The following is a 13,041-nucleotide window of genomic DNA, read 5'->3' as shown; positions in this document are numbered from 1 at the left end:
TGAGAACTGTCTGTATGCATGAGTTACAAGACAGTGAGAAGTTGAGTGCTTAATTTCAGTGAAAATCTTCTTGCCATATTTTTTATTATCTTTTTTTACCTAGTATCTTAAAGAAATTTGAGTCCTGTTTGAATAATTTTTTTCCATTTTTATATATTTCTATCACTGTTTTCAAAATACATATAATTTCTTTTTCTTGCATAGTAATAATATTAAATAGTGAATATATTATCTCTTTTCATTATCATTTTGAATTTATTTTTACACGGGGAAAAGATGAATGGTATCCAAGTAAGGAATTACATAACACTAGACTGAAAATATATCAGTGGGGCTGTTTTTATCTATCAACTTGCAATAAGAATGATAAATAAGATACTCTGTTTCTACTCTTATCTTCCATATTTAACAAGGCAATAATAAACCTTCTTTAAATACCTTCTTTAGATTGTTGGTTCTAAGAGTAGCAAGGATAATCCATTTCCCATCTGTAAACATTTAAGTTTTAAGCTTCTTTTGGCAGTTTATTTTTCACCTTTGTAAGTCAAATTGACACATAGCCAATCATCAAAATTCATGTTTTGCATGTGTGGGAAAGTGAAGCCAAGTCTGGATAATGATTTACTTAAAGTCACACAGCTTTAGAAAGAAAAATTATAAACTAACTTCTTATCATTCTGACTTTAAGTGTATTATTCTTCAGTATACTCTATATACTCTTGATTATGTTATTCTATTTCAATGAGCATGAGATATAAGGAAACATTCCTGATTTAAAGTTGACTCTCCTCTGTCTCAGAATGACATATGAATTTTTCTCAAGGTGGGTATTCCTTTCTTCTTTTTAGCAAAACAGTTTGATTGTCTTTTGCTGTTGTTGTCAGAAAGAGAAAGCCTTTTAAGCTCATATGTTATAGAGATGATTTGCTCAAAAAGGGAAATTACTACTTCTGCAAAATTAAAAACCTGAATTTGGAATGCTTTCTAGTGTTTATACTTCAGAGAGCAGGGCACGAGCAGTAAGGATGCTCAGAAACATTTAATTATGTCAGGACTTAAGGAGGCATATGGTCAATAAATAAGATGTCCCAGTGTGGGACGTGGTCATGAGATTTAGGGACTCAGGCTCCCTTGTGGCTCAGCTGGTAAAGTATCTGCCTGCAATGCAGGAGACTTGGGTTTGATCCCTGGGTTGGGTAGCTACTCTGGAGTAGGGAACCCACTCCACTATTCTGGCCTGGAGAATTCCATGCATTGTATAGTCCCTGAGGTCACAAAGAATCAGATTTGACTGAGCCACATTCACTTTCATTCTGAAACTGTTTCCTGTTTTGCATATTTCACTATTCATAAATCTTTGATAAAACTATTTGCATAATGAGCACACTTGTTTAGTGTTTCGGAGAAGGGAAGTGGAAGAGCTGTGATTTCATTTGGGGAAGTGAATAGAGAGAAAGCATCAGTTACAGGAGATAAATCATGAGGAGTAATTGAATTAAGAAAGGAAGAGACAATTTACACAAAAAAGTTTTGGATAATGAAAACCTTTACCTATGGACTCAGTCCTTGTGCAAGACCCTGGATACTATTGAGATCACAGAATTTCTCTATATAAGATGAGAGCTTAAGTTATTTATTATTTAAAATGTTAAACCAACAGGACTAGATGACTTTTGAACAAGTAGATTATTGTGCTACATTCATATGGAGCTTTAGGTACAGAAACATCAAATTGCAGCTGGGAGAATAATGACAATGTGAAAGAAATATTTGGAGAATGAAGCAAGTTATGACAAGAATGTTGGATTATTTTTTTAAAACAAAAAGGTGCTACTTAAAAATCCTCAGTACACTGTTATCAGTGGCACTGTAATCATTTTCTAAGATATTTTGAATAATAGTCATCATTTAACATTCTTCTTAATCTCCAGTGAGTATTTATGTATTTTGAAATTTGGCAAAGCTGATTCTTGACTTTTTTTTTTTTTTTTTTTTTTTTTTTAGATGTTCAACATAGCTTAATCCTTGGCTGATATTTTTAGATGACCACTCATGTTTCATCACCCAATTGCAGTATGAACATGATTGATTTTTCTTTAACAAGTTTTATTTACATACATCTAAACTAGTGAAATTAACTGGGCCATTTGGAAACCTACAGAGTACAGCTGCATGTACTCTATTATGTATTTTATAACAATTGGAAGATCCTTAGGAGTGAGTTAAGCCTAGTCACTAATCTTCTCTTTCATGAGCCTCAAAATTAGAATGAAATCTGTTCACTTACATAAAAGAACTACTCCTTAAAATGAGTTATTTATATCTTTGGTTAATTTGAAAAAATATAAATAACTTAAAATACAATTTGTAATAATTACCTGTAATAACGCTGTAAGGGAGGCAACTTTGCTGATTGTTCAACAAATTAATCATGTTTTAATTAGCAATAGAACTGTACATCTCTCTATTTGGACTTCTTTTAAGTGGAGGGGGAATCAAGCCAGAGTATCTTAAATGTTCAGTTCAGTTACTGAGTTGTGTCTGACTCTTTGTGATGCGTGGGCTGCAACACGCCAGGCTTCCCTGCTCATCACCAACTCCCAGAGCTTGTTCAAACTCATGTGCATCGATTTGGTGATGCCATCCAACCATCACATCCTCTGTCGGCCCCTTCTCTTCCTGCCTTCAGTCTTTCCCAGCATCAACGTCTTTTCTAATGACTCATTTCTTCTCATCAGGTGGCAAAAGTGTTGGAGCTTCAGCTTCAGTACCAGTCCTCCCAGGGAAAATTCAGGACTGAGTTCCTTTAGGATTGACCGGTTTAATATCCTTCTATTTCTTCCTTTCTTGAGTTATATGATTGGCACTGACAAGTTTTGAGGAAAGTTGCAGTTCTGCTGAAGGTGTTCAATCTTAGAGTAAAATTTGTAAGCTCTGGGTTTCTAGTTCCTCATGATGTACTCTGCATAGAAGTTAAATAAGCAGGGTGACAATATACAGCCTTGACGTACACATTTTCCTATTTTGAACCAGTCTGTTGTTCCATGTCCAGTTCTAACTGTTGCTTCCTGATCTGCACACAGGTTTCTCAAGAGGCTGGTCGGGTGATCTGGTATTCCCATCTCTTTCAGAATTTTCCACAGTTTATTGTGATCCACAGAGTCGAAGGCTTTGGCGTAATCAATAAAGCAGAAATAGATGTTTTTATGGAACTCTCTTGCTTTTTCAATGATTCATCAGATGTTGGCAATTTGATCTCTGGTTCCTCTGCCTTTTCTAAAACCAGCTTGAACATCTGGAAGTTCTCGGTTCATGTATTGCTGAAGCCTGGCTTGGAGAATTTTGAGCGTGTGAGATGAGTGCAATTGTGTGGTAGTCTGAGCACTCTTTGGGATTGCCTTTCTTAGGGGTTGGAATGAAAACTGCCCTTTTCCAGTCCTGTGGCCACTGCTGAGTTTTCCAAATTTGCTGGCATATTGAGTGCAACACTTTGACAGCATCATCTTTCAGGATTTGAAATAGCTCAACTGGAATTACATCACATCCACTAGTTTTGTTCCTAGTGATGCTTTCTAAGGCCCACTTGACTTCACATTCCAGGATGTGTGACTCTAGGTGAGTGGTCACACCATTGTGATTATCTGGGTCTGGAAGATCTTTTTTGTACAGTTCTTCTGTGTATTCTTGCCACCTCTTAATATCTTCTGCCATGATGGAACTCTTTCTAAATTGGTGTGAAATTGGATTCTTTTCCAAAATGTTGCATCATGAATATATATTTTCTTTCCTAATTTAACTAGACTAGTGATTTCAAATATTACACAATATATTGGGAAGATTCTAAACAAGAGATTGAGAGCTAAGAAGATGTTTCAAAGAAGCCTACATTTAAAATTTCACATGGCATGATTTTAATTTTCATTCATCAGAAATTCAGTGCTTAGAAGTTTCTTCCATCTCCCTTTTAAGTTTTGACCCACTAAAAACAAACAAACAAATTATATAATTGTGGTAGCTCACAAGTCATTATTTTGTGTGTGGATGACCTCTTTTTGGGGGGCATTTTGAAGGCATATTTTTGAGTGTTTGATGCTTTTCTATCAATAAGAGAACACTCTATTATCATAGAACAATACTTTCCTCCCTCCTTCCACTCAATATAAGTAGTGTGTTTAAAGATAAACTCATGTAGGTTTATTTTTCACACAAAAACACATATATTTCTAAAATGGGTTGAATCTCCCAAGACAATTGAGTGGTCTTTGAAAAGTAAACATTCTCCTGCTTTCTTTTTTATGTTTTTGAGAAGGTTAATGTTTTGTACCATATTTAAAGTGTACAAGATATTTTGATCAATCAGAAGAGGACTTTCATGGCTTCTCATCATGTTAACTCTGACTCAGTTTCTTTAATTTTAACCAAGCCTTAATCATAGTTTTGAGAATTATATTTTTACTACATAGCTTCAATTTTCAAGTGGGTAATGGAGAACCAGTGAAAGTTCTTGAACTAGGGAGGGCCAGAGCTGTGATTTCAGACTTTATTCTAGCAGCATTATTCATGAAAAAATAGGAGTGAATATGTGGCAAAATGTGAAAATAATAGTTAGGAGCCTCTATAGTTCAATATTACACTAGTTCAGTTTAATCATAATGCCAGAAGTTGTATGGTGTCTGGGGGCAGGTGGGTGCAGGTTACTGTCATTGTAGATGATGTGGTTTAGCATAAGATAAGTTTTGGATGTATTCTGAAAGCTTTTAGATAAAAATACGATGAGTTTCAGAAGTATTCGTTGAATTCTTTCTGTGTACTCAGGATTGTTCTTAGTTTCAGGATCCAAATAGTTAACAAGATAGAACAAATGTTTGTCCTTATAGAATATACAGTTCATAGAAAAGCACAAATTAAAGGGGAAAAGTCTAATGAGTATTATGAAAGAGAATCTACTGAAATTTATGAGAACATGAGTAATAACAGCTGACGTTAATTGACTCTCACATGCCAATACTGGCCCAACCATTTTACTTAGTTTTTTTTTTTTTTTTTTAATTTGGTTAACACAACAGCTCAATGAAAGAGAAGCTATTTTTACATTCCTTATTTTACATAGGAGAACCAAGAGATTCAATAACTTGTCCAAGGTGATATAGTGTGTAAAAGTGGAAGAAGGGAGGTAGGAAGGATTCACAGCACTCTCTCTAACTTTATAACCCATACCCTTTATGATGAGAAGAATTGATAACTTCAGTTATCTGAAATGTTACTAAAATGTTTCAGAAAATTAGGCAGCGGTAAAGTCTCCTGGTAGAAATTTCAGGAATACATTAAGCATATGAACTATAGAAGGGATATACTAAATTGCAAATTATTTCAGAGACATCTCACAAAGAGAACAACTGAAATGAGTTGCTGCAACATTTGATGTGTTCAGATAAAGAAATAAAGAAACCTGGAGGTAGGTCTTTTCAGGAAATATGTCCATTTAGTAAATGTGAATAAATGTAGTAGCTTTCCCCTCAGAGGTGTAGATAGTGAGGAGATGGGAATTCGCTTTGGATCTACCTGAGGGATGTACAGTCCCCAGAGTAGAGCAAAAATGAAGAGTGAGTCCCTAAGGAACTAAAGACAGATCAAGGACCAGAATCCATAATTTCCTTATTCCATATTGTGCATATAATCTACACCCTGGGGAGGAGACCAAGCAAGCTTTTAACCTGCCTTTCACCAAGTACATTACATCATTACACTCATGTAAGGATGATAATAAAAGGATTATTTTTCTTCTGTCACATGAGAACACTGAAAATAAGAAAAATTACAGAAGCTCAGAGTGCTTTCAGGGCATAGGTGAATTAATGTCTAACTCCTCTCCCCTAAAATCAAATGGATCAAGCCTGGAGAATGTGAAATAACATTTCCAAAATCAACAGGGTAAAGATATAGGGTAAGGGAGACAGTCCTGAAGTTTTAAGATCAAAGTTGGGTGAATTTCTGAATTTAATTTACAATGCTTATTCCTTGTTTTGTGATCAAAGTCCAGGGACCTATTATGTGTCCACTCTTTCTCATTATGTGCAGCTGAGACTCAAGTAAAACTACTGGAAGCATCTGTTGGAGAGGAATCAGAGAATATTAGAGGGGCTCAAAGGACATATCAGTCAGGAAGTTTCCTCTAAATAGGTAGACCTTTTACTTTTCTTCCTTTATGATTTTTACTCTGTGACAAGGTTGATAACTTAATTCTCATAGACTCTGGTCCCCTCATCTTGATTTAGAAACAGTGCTCCTGGTTCCTGCCACATGAGGTCTAATCTGCATGAGAAGCCAGCGCCAGGTTGCTAGGGTCACTGCCTCCAGTTGTACTGGTGAGGGAAGAGTTCACAGGAATGAGGGAATGTTGGGAAGAGAGTAGAAGAGTTGCATCCTTGTCCATCCTTCTTTTCCCTGGGTTTTTCCAGAAGATATATTTGCATATGGTAGCTCTTGCCTTCCCTCTCTAGTATGATTGTGATGTCCTTTGATATATTTAGCTTATAAAAACTCTAATTAGGTGAGTCCACATCACTCTATATCCTGATAATGGAAAAGGCAGACTGTATGAGACCAGGTCAGGATAGTGTCAGGCATTCACAGTGTGTATTCTGTTTTGTAGGATGGGACACTGGATGAACTGAATTGTTCTCTAATGGAACCCTTTCTCCTGTATCCACAGATTCCTTTAGAGAAGAATGGCTCCTGGAAATGGGTCTTTTGTGACTCAGTTCTTTTTGACGGGATTAACAGACCAACCAGATCTCCAGCTCCCCTTGTTCTTCCTGTTCCTAGGAGTGTATGTGGTCACTGTGATGGGGAACCTGGGCTTGATAATCTTGATTTTGCTAAATTCATATCTACACACTCCCATGTACTTTTTCCTCTTTAATTTGTCCTTCATAGATCTCTGTTATTCTTCTGTGTGTTACACCCAAAATGTTGATTAACTTCATATCAAAGAAGATTATTTCTTACATGGGGTGCATGACTCAGCTCTACTTCTGTTTTTTTTGCCATTTCTGAAATCTATGTGCTGACTTCAATGGCCTATGACCGCTATGTGGCCATCTGTAACCCACTCTTGTATAACATTGTCATGTCCCCTAAAGTGTGTTCCAGCCTTATGCTTGCTTCCTACTTGATGGCATTTTCTGGTGCCATGGCTCACACTGGATGCATGCTGAGACTGACCTTCTGTGATGCAAACACCATCAACCATTATTTCTGTGACATCCACCCTCTGCTCCAGCTATCCTGCACAAGCACCTTCATCAATGAGCTGGTAGTTTCCTTCGTGGCAGGCATCAATATAAGTGTTCCCAGCATTGCCATCTTTGTCTCTTATGCCCTCATTTTCTCCAACATCTTTCATATCAGCTCCACGGAAGGCAGGTCCAAAGCCCTAAGCACCTGCAGTTCTCACATAATTGCTGTTTCTCTGTTCTTTGGGTCAAAGTCATTTATGTATCTCAAACCATCTTCTGCTGGGTCTGTGGATGATAGAAGAATCTCTTCTGTCTTTTACACCAATGTGGTTGCTATGATGAACCCCTTAATCTACAGCTTTAGAAATAAAGATGTGAAAACAGCTCTGAGAAAAAGTATAAGTGGAATTCAGTTTTGATTAGCAACAGTGTCTTTTTGTGCAGATATTCAAAGTATAGGAAGATATTCTTTTCAATTAGAATAATTTTATTAGCATCTTTTTGTGTTATTTTGTTTTTATCATATTGTAGAAATTTGAGACTTAACTTATTTATACTTATCATACAGGAACACTTCTCTCCTTATTCATCATTTGCATAATTTCCTTTTCTCACATGTTCCCATTTATTAGTACTATTAAAAAGACATTTACTATCTTATTTACTATTTATAACTGTGGTGTTGGAGAAGACTCTTGAGAGTCCCTTGGACTGCAAGGAGATCCAACCAGTCCATCCTAAAGGAGATCAGTCCTGGGTGTTCATTTAAAGGACTCATGTTGAAGCTGAAGCTCCAATACTTTGGCCACCTGATGCAAAGAACTGACTCATTTGAAAAGGCCCTGATGCTGGGAAAGATTGAAAGTGGGAGAAGAAGGGGACGACAGAGGATGAGATGGATGGATGGCATCACCGACTCAATGGACACGAGTTTGAGTAAACTTCGGGACTTGGTGATGGACAGGGAAGCCTGGCATGCTGCAGTCCCTGGAGTTGCAAAGAGTTGGACATGACTGAGCCACTGAACTGAACTGAACTTAATATTTATGGGCTTTCCAGTTGGCTCATTGGTAAAGAATATGCCTGAGATTGCAGAAGATGCATTTTCAATACCTGGGTCAAGAAGATACTCTCGAGGAAGAAACAGCAACCCACTCCTGCATTCTTGCTTGGGACATCCCATGGACAAAGACCCTGGGGGCAACTCTCCATGAGGTCACAAACACATATGACTTAGTGAATGAGCTTGCACATGTTACTATTTATTATAATACATTTTATTTGTTTATTATATTATGTTCTAGAAAACATTTTTCTCCATTAGTTTGAACTTCCCTTTCCCTCTGAAAATATAAGACTGGCCAACAAATGATCAAATCAGGGAACATTAGTGTGATGTAATATCACTGGGGATGTCTTATCTGCCAATTGCCATTGGATGCATGAATCTCAGAATGTTTCCTCTTCCCATCTTTCCAGGCTTCATTTAGCAAGACTCAGTTCAGTTCAGGTCAGTCACTCAGTCTTGTCTGATGCTTTGGGACCCCAGATTATAACACTTTTCACTCCTGAGGTGGAAGATCTCAATACACTGTTAAGTCTAACATAGTTTGCATCTATAAACACTGCATTATACTTCCTTTGACAAAGTATTTTTTTTTTTACCTGCACACAATGGTTTGTCAAAATATATTTATTATATGGACAGTGCAATAAAGCTCAGAGTAGTCAATGATTTATTTACAATCATATATGTTTTTGATGAAAAACTCTAGAATAAATTTAGGTTTCTGATGTCAAGTTTCTAATCTCCTTAGTATCCTTTGCTTCTATTTTATTTCATTAATTTTGTTTCAGTAAACATGGCACAGAAAAAACTATTCTAACTTGTAAGCTGACTGTGCTTTGTTTCACGGTGGTACATGAATTTCTCTCAGGGTGAGTATTGCTCTTTTATTTTATTGTTCTTTAAGAAGAGTTTGTCAGGGCGTTTTTTGTTGTAGTTACTTATACCTCTTGGAAAGATAATACCTCTTGGGCTAGTATACTGGGAGATGATTGGTCAAGTAAGAACATTCCTTCTTTCACAAAATTAAAAAAAAAAATAGACTTGGAATGTTTGCAAGTGTTTGCAATTCAGAGAAAAGGGCATGGGAGAGAAAGGAACCCAGAAACCTCTCCTGAGGCTGGACATCAACAAACACATGGCCAATAAATAAGACGTCCCCTGTGGAGAGTGGTTGTGGGGATTGGGTCCTGCATTTTAATTTGGAAGTTTATTCTGTTTCATCTGGTGAGGTAAACATATCCAGTCCATAAAGTTTTTTCTAAACTTATAGTGCCCAGTGACCATACAGTAGTAGAATTAGGAGAACAAAGGTGACTAAGCTTTGATCAGATCTGGGGGAAAAAAGACACTTTTTCACAACATAAAATGGTGAGTAGTAATTAAAGCTCAAATTAGAAGGAATCTAGAAAATATGATAAAAAACTAAGCCTATATTTATGAGTCTCCTCCTTTTTCTGGACAGTCTTAGAAATATTATAAATATCACGGGATTTATCTGGATAGCATAAAAACTGAAACTTTTGATATTAAAAAAAACTAAACTCACAAATCTCTGTTCCTTTGGTGTAAACTTGGCACAACCAAATCACTCCTGCTTTTGTTGGCTTCTGTATGCTACTTCCTTATGAATTTTAAGGTATAAAACCATAAATCAATCTGCAGTTAGAACTATGATAATTTGAAAGAAACATTTTGAGGATATCTCAAGTTGTAATAGCGTGTTTTCTGGAATAGGTTATTGTACTTCATTTTTTTTTTTTTTTTTTTGAGAAAATAGGGAAAATGGTTAGTCTAAAATTCATAAGCCTTAATTGTGACAATTTCAACATTTTTAAAGGTAATTTAAATAATATTTTTGATTTTACTTGTTTTTTATTCTTCTCTCAAGAGTTAGATATTGTGAATTTAGCAATACTGGTATGTTTGCTTGTTTGCATTTTTATATGTTCAGCATTGACTTATGTTTTCTTTCTCCTTGCTGTATCCTTGACTTATGGTTTTAAATGACCACTCATACCACAACCCCTGATCTCAATACAAATGTATGTGATTTTCACATGCCAAAGTCTATAGGTATACAAAATGGTTGACCTAGTTAGATATTTTTCTCATTTACATATTATCCCTTTTTATAAACTTGTCTTCCTTATTGATAGAGAAGTGTATCTAAAGAAGTCAATAATAATTACACTATTTGGGAACTGTTATATGCACTGCAGAAGTGCATCCAATCTATTCTGAATTTTACCATTATTTGAGGTGCCAAAAATCTGTTAAAGCTGATCACAAGTCTTCCTTTTGAGAAACTTCAAAATAGAAGTTAAATTTGTCTCATTTTTAGAAAAAGTAAGTGCTCTTTCATATTAGATGTCATTCTGTCAAAGTATTGCAGAAAAAATGACTGAGCAACTAAACACAAGTGTCATAGTCAGTAATGGTGGAATAAGGAAAGCAAGATTCACAATAGTCTAACTCAATAGCCCCTACTGTTTTCTATGATACTAAACTGATAACTTCAGTTACTGAAATTTTACAGAAAGTGACCCAACAGGAAAGACAGGTAGAAATTTCAGTTGTTTATTAAAGATATAAAATATAGAAGGGATATCTGTGCTGTGTGCTTAGTCGTGTCCAACTCTTGGAACCCCATAAACTGTAGCCTGCCAGGCTCCTCTGCCCATGGGATTCTCCAGGCAAGAATGCTGAAGTGAGTTGCCATTTCCTTTTCCAGGGTCTCCTGCATTGCAAGCAAACTCTTTGCTAACTGAGCTATGAGGGAAGTCCCCATAGAAGGGACATAGAGTATTGCAAATTATTTCAGAGATATCCTGCAGAGAGAACAACTGAAATGAGTTATTTCAACATTTGAAAAAATTTAGATAACAAAATAAGGAAACTTGAAAGTAGGACCCTTGGAGAAAATACATTCACTCAAGAAATGGACAAAAAAGGGAATGAAGCAATGCAGTAGCTTTCCCTTTGGATGTGAAGATGAGGGAGACGGGAATTTACTTTGATCCACCTGAGGGATGTACAATCCCTAGAGTAAAGTGAAAATGGTTAAAAGAGTGAGTCCCTAAGGAACTAAAGACAGATCATGAACCATGTATGTAATTTCCTTTATTTTTTTTTTTTTAAATATGATCTACTCCCTGGGGAATTGTTGGAGCAAACCTCCAGTCTGTTTTTAACCATGAGCATTACATCATTACACTCATATTAAATCTTCTGTGTCTAATCAAGTTGTGAGTGTGATGAAAAAATGCTTTACTTTCCTCTACCTCTTGAGGGGACTGAAAATAACCATAAATTACGGTAGTTCATAAAGTTTTTGAGGGCATATGTCAATGCTGTCTCATTTTAGAGTCAAAGGAATCAAGCCTCAAGGACCTGACATTACATTTCCAGTACCAACAAGGTGAAGACTAATGATAAGGGAGCCAGCCCCAAGGTTTTCTGACCTGAGGATGAGTTTCTGAATTCATCTTACATGTTGAATTACATTTATAATACTTATTCCTTGTTCTGAGATGAAAATCCAGGGTCCATTGTTTCTCATTTTGTGTGGTTCTGGGAGTCAAGTGAAACTAGTAGATGAATCTGTTGGAGAGGAGTCAGAGAATGTTCAGAAACACGAGGGAGCTCAAAGGGCATATCAGTCAGGAAGTTTATTTTAGGTAGGTGTAACTTTCACCCTTCTGCCTTTATACTCTGTGACAGGTGGAGTAACTTAGTTTATAGATTCTGGTCCCTTCATTTCGGATTAGAAGGCATGTTTTTGATTTGGACCATGTCACAGTTAATCTGCCTTAGAAGCTAGTGCCAGGTTGCTAGGATCACTGCCTCCAGTTATAGCAGTGAGGGAAGAGTTCAAATGAGGAAATGTAGAGATGACAGTAGAAAAATTGTATCCTAATCCATCTCTCTTCGCGTTGGATTTTCCAGCAGGAATGCTTGCATATGGTAGGACTGGCTTTCCCTCTGTATGCTGTTTGTGATGTACTTTGCTATATTTAACTTGTAACAGTTCTAATACAGGGCAAGTCCACATCACTCTGTATCGTGACAATGGTAAAGTCAGATTCTTTTTTTTTTTTTCCATTTATTTTTATTAGTTGGAGGCTAATTACTTTACAATATTGTAGTGGTTTTGCCATACATTGACATGAATCAGCCATGGATTTACATGTGTTCCCCATCCCGATCCCCCCTCCCGCCTCCCTCGCTACCCCATCCCTCTGGGTCTTCCCAGTGCACCAGCCCCAAGCACTTGTCTCATGCATCCAACCTGGGCTGGTGATCTGTTTCACCCTTGATAATATACATGAACAGCATCGAAACATGTATATTATCAAGGGTAAAGTCAGATTCTATGCGGCCAAATTGGTATAGTGTCAGACATTCCCAGTGTATATACTCCTGTGCTGTGCTTCCCTGCGGCTCAGTGGTAAAGAACACTCCTGCTAATGCAGCAGATGTGGTTCGATCCCAGGGTTGGGAAGAACCTCTGGTAAATGAAATGGCAATCCACTCCAGTATTCTTGCTCAGAAAATTCCATGGATAGAGGAACCTTGGGGGCTACAGTCCATGGGGTCCTAAAAGAGTTGGACACAACTTAGTGACTAAACAAGAAAAACAACTGATCTCATTTATAGGTGAGACACTGTGGAAGAGCTGGTTTGTTCTCTAATGGAAACCTTTTCTCTTCTATTCACAGATTCCCTTAGAGAAGA

The 13,041-nt window shown here is 36.7% G+C and overlaps 1 pseudogene; it reads left to right on the top strand.

Annotated features, from left to right (window-relative positions):
* The first annotated feature begins 6,728 nt into the window (after window positions 1-6,728).
* Window positions 6,729-7,657, top strand: LOC136168750 (olfactory receptor 8B3-like; annotated as a pseudogene).
* The last annotated feature ends 5,384 nt before the right edge of the window (window positions 7,658-13,041 follow it).

This window comes from Muntiacus reevesi, chromosome 5 (genome assembly GCF_963930625.1).
Source record: "Muntiacus reevesi chromosome 5, mMunRee1.1, whole genome shotgun sequence".
NCBI lineage: Eukaryota > Metazoa > Chordata > Mammalia > Artiodactyla > Cervidae > Muntiacus > Muntiacus reevesi.
The sequence above is the reverse complement of the archived record's forward strand: the minus strand, read 5'-3'. Positions and strand labels throughout refer to the sequence as shown.